The sequence below is a fragment of the Schistocerca nitens genome, chromosome 2 (genome assembly GCF_023898315.1).
Source record: "Schistocerca nitens isolate TAMUIC-IGC-003100 chromosome 2, iqSchNite1.1, whole genome shotgun sequence".
NCBI classification, from domain to species: Eukaryota; Metazoa; Arthropoda; class Insecta; order Orthoptera; family Acrididae; genus Schistocerca; species Schistocerca nitens.
The window spans coordinates 305733188-305746949 of NC_064615.1; positions in this window are offsets into that span (position 1 = coordinate 305733188).

Here is a 13762-nt window from a genome sequence, read left to right on the forward strand (position 1 = left end):
CTTTTAGGGACAGTCGTGGTGCAGGGCTTGGTGGGTGAGTATGCATATTCCTTGGGTACATCATGTTGAGATGCGTTCAGTGAGCTATCTCTTTGCTAAACATGATGGTATACGGATTTTCATCATCTATTATTTATTAACTGCGTCTCTTTTGTTCATATCAGTGTTTGATGATTAAATAATTTGTGAGTTTCTGGTTTTGTTCATTGGCGGTTATTGTCCCTGTGACAATTTCGCTTTTACTTGTTATTATTTTCCTGTGTCGTGCGTTAATTAATGGTGTTTCATTTAGTGGAGCTTTAACTAAACGAAGTTCTTCATTGGGGAGCCAACTTAACAGCAGAATAAACTTAGTAGCTTTCTCTTAGGCGTGTCCCTTGCAGTCTTGGTTGCCGTTCACTATCCTTTCTGTTATCATCTTCAGCAAATTCTTCTCATAATAATTCTAGCATGTTGTGTAGGTTAACTGGCGTTTTTAGCAGCTGTAATACACTCCTGGAAATTGAAATAAGAACACCGTGAATTCATTGTCCCAGGAAGGGGAAACTTTATTGACACATTCCTGGGGTCAGATACATCACATGATCACACTGACAGAACCACAGGCACATAGACACAGGCAACAGAGCATGCACAATGTCGGCACTAGTACAGTGTATATCCACCTTTCGCAGCAATGCAGGCTGCTATTCTCCCATGGAGACGATCGTAGAGATGCTGGATGTAGTCCTGTGGAACGGCTTGCCATGCCATTTCCACCTGCCGCCTCAGTTGGACCAGCGTTCGTGCTGGACGTGCAGACCGCGTGAGACGACGCTTCATCCAGTCCCAAACATGCTCAATGGGGGACAGATCCGGAGATCTTGCTGGCCAGGGTAGTTGACTTACACCTTCTAGAGCACGTTGGGTGGCACGGGATACATGCGGACGTGCATTGTCCTGTTGGAACAGCAAGTTCCCTTGCCGGTCTAGGAATGGTAGAACGATGGGTTCGATGACGGTTTGGATGTACCGTGCACTATTCAGTGTCCCCTCGACGATCACCAATGGTGTACGGCCAGTGTAGGAGATCGCTCCCCACACCATGATGCCGGGTGTTGGCCCTGTGTGCCTCGGTCGTATGCAGTCCTGATTGTGGCGCTCACCTGCACGGCGCCAAACACGCATACGACCATCATTGGCACCAAGGCAGAAGCGACTCTCATCGCTGAAGACGACACGTCTCCATTCGTCCCTCCATTCACGCCTGTCGCGACACCACTTGTAACGATACATATTAAAGGCTTTACTTTAATGAAGTATGCGATCCCTTCCAAATTCAACCAGTTTAACGAGTATTTATGATTATAGAAAAGTTATTGTGTATGTTAACAATGATTGCACAACATGTCTCCATAAACAGTCAACCCATTAAATTATACTGAATAACTAACCCACACAAAAGTTTATATCACTTGATCACTGATACAGCAAATGTCATCATGAAAAACACTAAGTTCATCTTAAATAATTAATATGAAGTACGAAAAATAGTGGCCAACTTAAGTATTTTGGATCTCATTAAATAAAAATCACCCAGTGAAACCTATTTGTTCACTAGGAGCGTTTTCACTCAGTATTCACGTAATCAATCCTATTTTAGACGAAAACCAATGTAATTCTTCATAATTCACGTTACTTACTTATTTATGCAAATTAGAGAAGTCAGTTGACAAACTTCAAAAAAATGGCCTTTTTGTAACAGAGAATTATTCTGTCAAGTCAACAAATCTGTCTGTCATTTTAATAACATGTTAAATTATGTCACTCGATGCAAATTAACAACTTTTCTGCACAAATTATGATAACAGATGTACATGTGACTCATAAACTATATCTCTTTTTAGTAGTTCTTTGACAATGTTATAAATACAAGCAACGAGAAGGGTCGAGAGAGCAGTCGGAGGCAGTCGGGGCAGTCGGAATGTCACTTTGGTGAAGTGTGTTTCTGTGTTATTGTTTGGCAAAACAAGTCAAAGAACATGTAAAGGAAGTACTACTTTGTGTTGTGTTATGGTCTTTGGTGGACAGTGGAATTAATATGGCCACTAAAGGAATAAATGTTTGATGTTTACATATGTGTTGGTTTCGCTCGTTCTTTATCATCAAAAGCACATGAAAAACACGGAACCTCATGTGTTTACCCTAGACAACACAAATTTAGAGCCAGCATCAGCAACGAGACACCGCAGCGATCCAGCAAGCAGCAGCGATTACTACAATACAATATTTTGTAATGGCGCCAACCTAACATCAAGTGCTAACAAGCTCCGTAAATGGGAGTGAAATAGTGCGTTTACAGCAATTAGCAAAAGATATCTACGACGACTTTTTGGCGGTCCATTTACAAAAGTGGGGGCTCGTCCGGGATCTTTAAGTGCATCGATGATAATAGTGCAGCGATAAATTTCGTAAGTGCTTAGCACTCCAAAAAAGTTTATTTGTGCAGTGTGGCAACAGTGAAAATATGTCAAAAATAAATAAATAAAGTGTGTTTGTGCGAATACGAGGAACTATCATCACACCGCTCGGGAGATTAACGTCTGGATTATGTCAATGGATTTCATCAATCAAGACTTCAGCTTCAATAAAACCGAATATAAGTGAAGAAAGCCAACAAGAACACCGATCACGACATCATAGCATAACCATAAAGCAAGGTATTTTGTTGTTGTTGTCATTTAAAATAATTGTTAACATGTCTCTACCTGAGAGTGATGAGATCGTAGGAAATGTAAAAATTGAACCAGGGGATGGTGAACAATTAAACTTAACAGAGTGGCTAGCACAGTTTGCAAATCAAATAAACTCGCAACTTAAACAATCAAGTGAACAAGTACGTTTGGAACTTAAACAATCAAGTGAACAAGTACGTTTGGATTTTAAACAATCAAGTAAAGAAAACACAGATAGACTGGATAAGTTAAGTTTGGATTTTGATCTATTAAGTACTCATCTCAATGAGAAGTGTGAGGAAATTAAAACTACCCTCAGTAGGGACACTAGAGAACAGTTGATACACTTCAGAAAAGAATTTCAAGTTAAAGTTGAAAGTTTAAATGAAAACATACAAGCTAACACAGACAGCATTGCTGTCATCTACAACAGAGTAGATGCTGAAGCTAAAAGATTAGATCAAAGAATAGACAAAACATCAGAAGACCTTAAACAAGAATACAACCTGTACACCACTAATGTAGATACAAAAGTAGAAAATATGCACACTAAATATTCACAATTGGAAGATGCAGTGATGTCCAAACAAACGATTTACAATCAAGATACAATGTATGGGCACATCCAAGTGAAATGCTTTCCTGGTGAAAATCTCCACCCTATTGACTTTATTCACCAATGTAAGGATATGTTTGTTGTAGGAATGTCAGACAACATAAAAATTAAGTTAGTAAAACGGTTTCTAGAAGGGGAGGCCCTATCCTGGGCAAATGAGAATAATGATTCTTGGAATACGTTTGAAGAGTTTGAAGCCAAATTTATTTGTAAATTTTGGTCACAGTCCATACAAGCCAGATTAAAGTCAGAATTTCTAAATGGACCAGTGTATAGAGGGAAAGTAGGGGGAATGCAAAAATTTTGCAGAGATCAATTGAAAAAACTTGCTCACTTAAATAACTCTTTTGATATTATGACACAAATTGATGTTTTAAAAAGAAGATTACCAGAGAGACTGCAGTGGGAATTGGTCCATGGACCAGACGATTCAATGGAAGAGTTCCTGAAATTTGTAGACAGATTAGATAGGGCCTTGGAAAGAGAAAGTAACCAAAGTTTTGGCTCTGGCAACAACCAGTATGGGGGGTGGAACAGGAATGTAAATAGAGATTATTATGGGAGGAGAGACTTTGAAAATTCTGGAAATAATGCTCCAAATAGGGGAGATAGGAGATATGAAAATGATTTCAGAAACAATACGCAGGAGGGAGGATGGAGGAGAGATAACAGGAATGATAGAAATAGGTATTGGGAAAGAGAACAAGATAGAAGGGGGTTTGTTGAAACTAGTGAACAAAACGACAGCTACAAACGGACAGACCGAGGAAACCAGCCGGGAAACGGTGGACAGTCCCACTAGATGTCCGTAGTTTTTGGGCTAGACAATATTATGACAGGACAACACATAACCGAAACTGGAAAAGGAGAGGATACAATGTAAAGAGTAATTACCATGAAAATACTGAAGTTGTTAGAATGAATAAATTAGAATTTAATAAAAGGTTTTGGGATACTATGAGTAAAAGTGATACAGTTAATAAAAACTGTGTTCAAGCACAGGTAGTTTGTGAAAGTGCAGAATTTGAAGGTATTGCAGAGTTCCATAGTTGGGCTGAAAAGGATACTGGTGTGAATAACAAGTCAGACACACCACAAGTAGAATCTATTTTGGGGGGTTTATTTGATATGAAGGGGGATGACGAAGTGTTTAATGGAGCCAAAGACTCAATTGCTGAGATTCAGATACATAGGGGGGAAACTGAAGATGGGGTTGTTGTTGTTGAGGAGGAAGAAGAAGTAATAGAGGGACATTTAAATAATGATCCTAAATCAAGTGATGTTATTGATGAGAGTGTAGAGGAAGAAATAAAAGTATTTGTAGAATTGAAAAGTGATGATGAGATAAAGGTAAGTGATGTGACGAACATGGGTAATAATAAGGTTAATTTAAGTGAAATGCAGACTAGGGAATGTGTATCTGAGGACAAGCTATTGCCTATTGGGAACTATGAAATGCTAATCTATGAGAATGGTAATAATAATATTAAAGAAAATATAAAGGGATTGAATGTAAATGTGTGTTTTCAAGAAAAAGGGGAAAAGTTTTTAGAAGTTTTGTGGAACAACTATGGGAACTGTATAAAGAAAGATGCCTTTTGGAAAGAATTAGCAAAGGTAAGTGCAACCTTGTATCCTATATGGTGGATAAGAATCCGTAGTGGACTTTATAAAAAAGGGGTTGAAAACAGTAGGTTGTTAAGTGACAACACAGTGTTAAGAGGAACAGATAAAAACAAAGGTTTATATTTAAATGTCAATGCTTTGCAAACAGAGAGGGATGTGGCTAAATGTAGGAAAGAGACATTAGACTTAGGAACTAAAGAAATTGAAAATGATGCATTATATGTTAAAGTAAACATTGACATTTGTCCATTTGAAATAAAAGAAAGCCCACATCCTAATGCGTATAGACTTATCTTCCCCAGATCAAGAAGGTTATTTGGATTAAGAAACATCACTGAATTGAAATCATATAAACATGATTAAGCACATTTCCCTGTTTGAATACAGTTGCTTACGCATTTTCCATAAAGCATGTGATCAGCAAAGATTTTTACTGGATGTGTCAAGTAGCTACTACCACTCATACTACAGACCCTGGAAAAGTTCCAGATTTCTGAGAGAATGTTTTTATATTTTTATTGTCACCATTGAATATTAAATTTGGAGACATCTTCTTTACTTGCAAGGGGCAAGTTTAACCATGCACCCAAAGAGGTGACAAACATTTATTACTTTCTTTTTGTATTGTTGATTATGGGACATACTTGCACCAAATATAAAAGACATTGTAAAAATTGTTGTGCAAGACCCATCATTGTGTTACTATTGTTTTCTTAGGCATAAGATTTGTGTACAATTTTCTACAACCAATCAGATGTTCACCAAGTTTGATGTTTGTGTTATGTTGTGACCAATTTAAGTGTCCAATTTTAGTATTCATATGTTCTTGTACTGTCTTGACTATGTGTCTCAATGGGAGACAAGTTTTTTAAATATTTCATTTTCTTTTTTTTTAAATGCATATTATATTCATACATGTGACTTCTCTAGTGTTTATGTTTATATATCATGTCCATACTTATAATTATGTTCTGGGTTTTCATTTTCTTTATGTGGCTCAAAAAGAGCAGACAGGTGGAATATTTTCCTATGGACATCTGACCTGTCCATCTATGTAATATATTTATGTTTCTTCTATTATCTTGACTAATCTGTGACTCAATGAGAGCTGACTTTGAAATAATTTACATATATATTTTTTATATATCTTAAAATCGCATGTGATATATTTGTGTCTGTTTTTGATCATTTTCCATGTGGCTCACTGGGAGCAAAGATTAACAATTTTTTTACTTTCATATATTACTAAATAATTTTATTATGCTGTCATACTGATTGACATAACACAAAGTGCATTTGAAACAACACAACTAAAATATTTTCAGGAAAAAGTCATTTTGAAATGGTGTAACGGTCGTTGTATACATACACATTATGCATAGTAATTGACACATTTGTCCTAGTCGGCTAATATCATTAACATTCTGTAAATGATATTACCCGAGGGGGGTATTGTAACGATACATATTAAAGGCTTTACTTTAATGAAGTATGCGATCCCTTCCAAATTCAACCAGTTTAACGAGTATTTATGATTATAGAAAAGTTATTGTGTATGTTAACAATGATTGCACAACATGTCTCCATAAACAGTCAACCCATTAAATTATACTGAATAACTAACCCACACAAAAGTTTATATCACTTGATCACTGATACAGCAAATGTCATCATGAAAAACACTAAGTTCATCTTAAATAATTAATATGAAGTACGAAAAATAGTGGCCAACTTAAGTATTTTGGATCTCATTAAATAAAAATCACCCAGTGAAACCTATTTGTTCACTAGGAGCGTTTTCACTCAGTATTCACGTAATCAATCCTATTTTAGACGAAAACCAATGTAATTCTTCATAATTCACGTTACTTACTTATTTATGCAAATTAGAGAAGTCAGTTGACAAACTTCAAAAAAATGGCCTTTTTGTAACAGAGAATTATTCTGTCAAGTCAACAAATCTGTCTGTCATTTTAATAACATGTTAAATTATGTCACTCGATGCAAATTAACAACTTTTCTGCACAAATTATGATAACAGATGTACATGTGACTCATAAACTATATCTCTTTTTAGTAGTTCTTTGACAATGTTATAAATACAAGCAACGAGAAGGGTCGAGAGAGCAGTCGGAGGCAGTCGGGGCAGTCGGAATGTCACTTTGGTGAAGTGTGTTTCTGTGTTATTGTTTGGCAAAACAAGTCAAAGAACATGTAAAGGAAGTACTACTTTGTGTTGTGTTATGGTCTTTGGTGGACAGTGGAATTAATATGGCCACTAAAGGAATAAATGTTTGATGTTTACATATGTGTTGGTTTCGCTCGTTCTTTATCATCAAAAGCACATGAAAAACACGGAACCTCATGTGTTTACCCTAGACAACACAAATTTAGAGCCAGCATCAGCAACGAGACACCGCAGCGATCCAGCAAGCAGCAGCGATTACTACAATACAATATTTTGTAATGGCGCCAACCTAACATCAAGTGCTAACAAGCTCCGTAAATGGGAGTGAAATAGTGCGTTTACAGCAATTAGCAAAAGATATCTACGACGACTTTTTGGCGGTCCATTTACACACTGGAGGCGGGCTGCACGATGTTGGGGCGTGAGCGGAAGACGGCCTAACGGTGTGCGGGACCGTAGCCCAGCTTCATGGAGACGGTTGCGGTCCGGTCCCAGGTCGACGGGCACGTGCACCTTCCGCCGACCACTGGCGACAACATCGATGTACTGTGGAGACCTCACGCCCCACGTGTTGAGCAATTCGGCGGTACGTCCACCCGGCCTCCCGCATGCCCACTATACGCCCTCGCTCAAAGTCCGTCAACTGCACATACGGTTCACGTCCACGCTGTCGCGGCATGCTACCAGTGTTAAAGACTGCGATGGAGCTCCGTATGCCACGGCAAACTGGCTGACACTGACGGCGGCGGTGCACAAATGCTGCGCAGCTAGCGCCATTCGACGGCCAACACCGCGGTTCCTGGTGTGTCCGCTGTGCCGTGCGTGTGATCATTGCTTGTACAGCCCTCTCGCAGTGTCCGGAGCAAGTATGGTGGGTCTGACACACCGGTGTCAATGTGTTCTTTTTTCCATTTCCAGGAGTGTAGAAGTCCTATTCTGAGTAAGACTTTTATTGTTCAAGAAAACGTTCAAATGTATGTGAAATCATATGGGACTTAACTGCTAAGGTCATCAGTCCCTAAGCTTGCACACTACGTAACCTAAATTATCCTAAGGACAAACACACACACCCATGCCCGAGGGAGGACTCGAACCTCCGCCGGGACCAGCCGCACAGTCCATGACTGCAGCGCACTGAGACCGCTCGGCTAATCCCGCGCGGCTAGACTTTTATTACCGTTGCTAAAGATGGCAATTGACCTGTACAACTTGTATAGTACAACTGCGAAAAAAGAGGCAAAAGAAAAGACAACGTGTATAATACTAGTATGGATGGAAAGTTACCTGGTTTCCAGTAACGTAGCTTTTACTACATCAGGTCGGTCCCTTAGTGTGAAGTTGGACACCACACAGCAACCAAGTTGTGCTTATCTATTTACGAACAGTTCCACTAGAGAGAATTCGATCTTTCGAGTGCAACGAATGCCTACTTGATAGTCTCAGCAGTGTATAATGCGTTTTAATGTACTTTGGTCCCGGGAGATGACCTCGTCTCTGCCTTCAGCAACCTACAATTGAACTGCATGATCCCATCTATTGAGAATACTACTTATATCTGCATGGATGACCTCTTTGTTGGTGTAACCAACTAAATTTTAACGGTCATGGTCAGCTATTATTCTTTCTTCTGGCGTAATTGATTATATTTCGTCCCCTGTTCTTCTGAGAGACACTATTGCTAGTTTGTCATTTGATTTAGTTTCACTGCCAGTGAGTCTACGGAGACATAGTTCTCTTTAATATTATCGCGAATGCGGAGCAGCCGGCCGAAGTGGCCGTGCGGTTAAAGGCGCTGCAGTCTGGAACCGCGAGACCGCTACGGTTGCAGGTTCGAATCCTGCCTCGGGCATGGATGTTTGTGATGTCCTTAGGTTAGTTAGGTTTAACTAGTTCTAAGTTCTAGGGGACTAATGACCTCAGCAGTTGAGTCCCATAGTGCTCAGAGCCATTTGAACCATTTGAACCAATGCGGAGCAATTGTCTACTGTACTGAGCGAATAAATGAGTGTCTTTATGAAACTTAGTTGCCCACTTTGAATTCTTTCCATAAGAGACAAAGCACGTACTACAAATGTGAGAGGTATGATTTACAAACATGTGAATAGCAAAAAGAGCACTAAGAGTGCAAATATACGTCCCAGGTTTGCGTCAACTTATAACACTATTGGCGCAGCGTGCTATACTTAGCTTTTGTAACAGTACCTTCCAACCTGTTAAAAAGGAGCCACGTATATCACCTACGGGCTAGTAAATGCCAAATATGACCCAAACCGGCAGTATAGAGTTACCATCTGGGAGAATTTTGAATTTGACAGTTTGTTACCTAACAGAATGAGGATATCCGACATGAATATCGTATTGTCAGAAATTGGTAGAAAACAGAAAATACTAATTCTGTTAAAAGTTACTGTAACAGAGTTCTTGTAAATGAAATAATAAAACGGTCACCAGCCTAATTAGGCATAATAATGTGGAAACATTATTTTGAATGAATCTGTCTTTACTTGTGCAAAAGAAACTTTCATTATCTCTTTCTCAATGAAGTGCAGTGAACCTCTATAGTAACCAGACGAACTACACAGTGAATAACAGTAGTTATGAGTAGCACGTATAAGGAAGCACAGAAATGAACAGAAACTTTATCCCTGTTAACCACAATCTCCACTCCTACCTTTCAATAATGTAACATACAATTGTTCTCAAAGACAACCCAAGACTAAATAGCACCTGACAAAAGTTCAAGTTTGATTAACACACAAAAGCACATCACAAAAATAACAAGATAGCACTATTCACATACTTTTTATATGTACTCTTTTAGATAACCACTTCAGGTTCCTTTAATCGGAAAATAACTATTCATTTGGTTTTCTTTCTAACATAAAAGATTGGAATGGAGGCCCACAAACTATCAGCTCTTTATAAAAGTAAACTATACACACATTTCAGAAAATAGTTTGCATTATGATACCAGCTTAGTTACTTTCCCACTTAAGATCATTTACCTTGCATAACTTTGAAACAATTTGCACTCGTAATATTCTCTACAGAATTCAAGTATGACTTCAAGTAAAAATTACACTTTGAATAGCATCAGAACCTAGTGCTTTATAATACCACTTGTGAAGCAAGTGATTTTCACTGACAACTAATTATGTAGCTGTCTTTAAAACACTGACACTTGTAAAATATAAATAAACCAGAACACATTAGAGATTTTCATAGATTCAATAATTAATGACTCGTTTTATATCACTGAAATTAATAATCTAACTACTCACTTCTATGTATTTTTGCCATTCAGAACTATGCATTGTTAAATAACACAGATGATTATCAGTTTTTCACAAACAGGACACTCGGATGTTAGTCATTATGAGTTGAGGACCCTGGTAGGTACCTTGAAAGGAAACAATTCATGGTTCAAACACAAAGTTTAGTATTATTTGCATTATTATTACAAATTAATTCACACAAATACTCTGGTTCATACTGTAATACAGTTCTAACCTCTTGGACCTGATGAAGTGGTGGCGAGCCCGTGGCGGTTACCTGGTCTCTCCTTTGGCGATAATATCCTCTATTAAATTCTTCTTGGCGACGTGAATACCATTTTTAGAGCCATTTCCAGTGCGAGAGCACCATTTTACAACCGCAGTTACACCCGAGGCCATTCCGTCTCCACTTAGGTACTGAATGCCTCGCTCGGCACCTGCACTGTCCACTCATCGGCTGCTGGCTACTGACTCCTCACTGTGCTCTCTCGTTTGCCACCCAGATTGATAGCCAATTCTACCTTCTAGCTCGCGCCAACCAACTCCCATTGCGGAGGGGAAGACTATGTCTTTTTCATTATACAATGCAAGTTCCTAAGTATGAACCAGTTTTTTTACATTATATTTCCTTTACATAAACAAACCTATATTAGAAAGTCTCAGTTTTTAAATACACAGTTACAATTCTACAAAACATATTTCGTAAAACTGTATTCCCTTACAGTAAATCAATGATATTAAGCAGCAATGAGAAAACACTTTACAATTCACACAATTAATTAGCTCTGAGCACTATGGGACTCAACTGCTGTGGTTATCAGTCCCCTAGAACTTGAAACTACTTAAACCTAACTAACCTAAGGACATCACACACATCCATGCCCGAGGCAGGATTCGAACCTGCGACCGTAACGGTCGCACGGCTCCGGACTGCGCGCCTAGAACCGCGAGACCACCGCGGCCGGCCCACACAATTAATTACACTGAACAACTACGCCCTATCGATCATGGTGTTACAAACTTATCTAAAATCAAAATCCACTGAGTGTGATGGGTTGGGTTGTTTGGGGGAAGAGACCAAACAGCGAGGTCATCGGTCTCATCGGATTAGGGATCGACGGGGAAGGAAGTCGGTCGTGCCCTTTCAAAGGACCCATCCCGGCATTTGCCTGGAGCGATTTAGGGAAATCACCCACTCAGTGTGATGAAAGAGGTAAAACTGTCAGGAAATGTAGTAGTCATATGTTATGAATTCATAAACCAATGTGAATATGATTCCCCAGTGGGTGATCAGGGGTTAATCATTGATAGGAATCTTGACGTAACAGATAACGCAGGTTAGGTCTTAAGGAAAGCAACCGTGCCATTGAATCATCCGCAATTACCTCTCCCTTCTGTGACTTCGGACTATCTGCCCTACTGATACCGTCTCTGTTAACGCTACCATGTTCAGATTTTGCAACAACTGGCCCACTCACATTATCTGAACCACACACACACTGGGCGATTACTTAATCATAGGAACCGGAATCACTGACGATGACCACGCGGGTTCACACATATTAACGCTATCGGATCGTGTACTTAACTTACCGGTCGTGCTGGCTCATTCTGCTGCTGTATGAAGTGTCAATACGATGAATTCGAAATCGCCGTGGTCGCCACTGCCGCTGCTGCTGGCGACTGCAGACTTGAATTCAGCACGCCTGTGCGTAGCCATTACGTTCGTTCGAGTAAAGCTAACAAAACCGAATGCAACCGTTTTCAAACTGTCTGTACTACGCATCTGCAACTTCGTGACAGTTTCGACCGTCAGAAGCCTGTGGGTTTACTCGAACGCATATTTCGCGTGTTTCGTTGTCCGACCACTTGTGGCGCTAGTTGATACCTCTATGCGCTTCGCATTGCGCAAATGTTTCTGATGTAAATAATGACTCAGTGCATGTATTTTTTTTTTCATGGTTTTCACTACGCGTTTCGAAATGGTTCAAATGGCTCTAAGCACTATGGGACTTAACATCTGAGATATTTAAGGAAGTATTTTGTGTGCCGTTTGTATGTGTTTTGTACCTCTCTTCCACTGTATTGTGTCGTCTCTTTGAGGTTAAGGTATCTTACTGCGTTTACTAAATTATGCTGAGAAACACACACACACACACAGTGTGAAATTTCACAAGTGGTATGAGTGATGCTGTGCATGTGTCGTATTTTCTGAATAATGGGGAAAGCACAGTATTTTATAACTACAAAAGGAGGCTATAGTGCATGGCACGCAGCACAACACACAAATACTAATGTAAATTTTTGATCATGACGACGAGAAAGTCTCGAAATGCGTCTTGCGAAGCATGAAAAAAATACGTAAGTGGTGCAATGTTTCGTTATTTAAAGAATAAATGAGAATTGGAGGCTTTCCGACAGCCTCGATTATGAAGAATGAAACTGAGCAAACGTTTCTGCTTCCAGCTTGTGTTCGGCACTTCTTGGAGAACCAATGATACAAAATGTTAACTGAAGACGTCTGTAATTATTCCTGACACCTCTTTTCTCATCAACATCCTGTTTTCTTCTACATATTTTGGTTATATGCATATGATGAAAAAATTTGATCAGTATGTGTCATCGATTTTGATAACACGAATTTTGCTGCTGGTTGACAATATATTGTAAATGATTAGTATAAACTGTAAGGGTCTACGGGTTGCATGCAGCCATACGGTACGTAACACATGCTCGCCACCCAACCTGTCTGGAATGCCAACAATTTGCTTGGTCAGCACACATGCGTCCGGCCGCAGTGCGATGCAGAGAGTAAGCCGATGGCCGCTGTCCGCAGTGCACTGTATTAACTAGCATGGCCTTGGGCACGAATATGTCTCTTTTCTTAGCTCACCATGGGGCCTTTCGATACGACTGTAATTAGGACGTGAGACACAGTGATGATAGGTGCGCATAGTGTGTCTGTTTTATAATCAGCTTTTGTTAATAAAACTGTTTAAGCTTACTCCTTGGTGTTCGTGTATTGCTGTAACTCAAGGCCCCACCGCTTACAAATCCTGACAAATATTTCCTCTAATTATCATTTGGGGCAACAAAACAAACAACCCTCTTATAGAAGTGGTGTCAGCAAGGGGATAATTATGGAAAATCTACAGTCCTGAAGAGGTGCAGCAGCAGCATGAACATCTTCCGACTCTGCGGGAACATCCAACGCTGGAATTCAGGTTGGCCTACTCCAGTTTGGCTAGAATACGAAAGGCAGTGATGGATTTTTATTTTGCGTATTATTGACTCACTGGCGTTAAATTAGACGAAATGTTGCAACCCATTCAGAGTAACATTG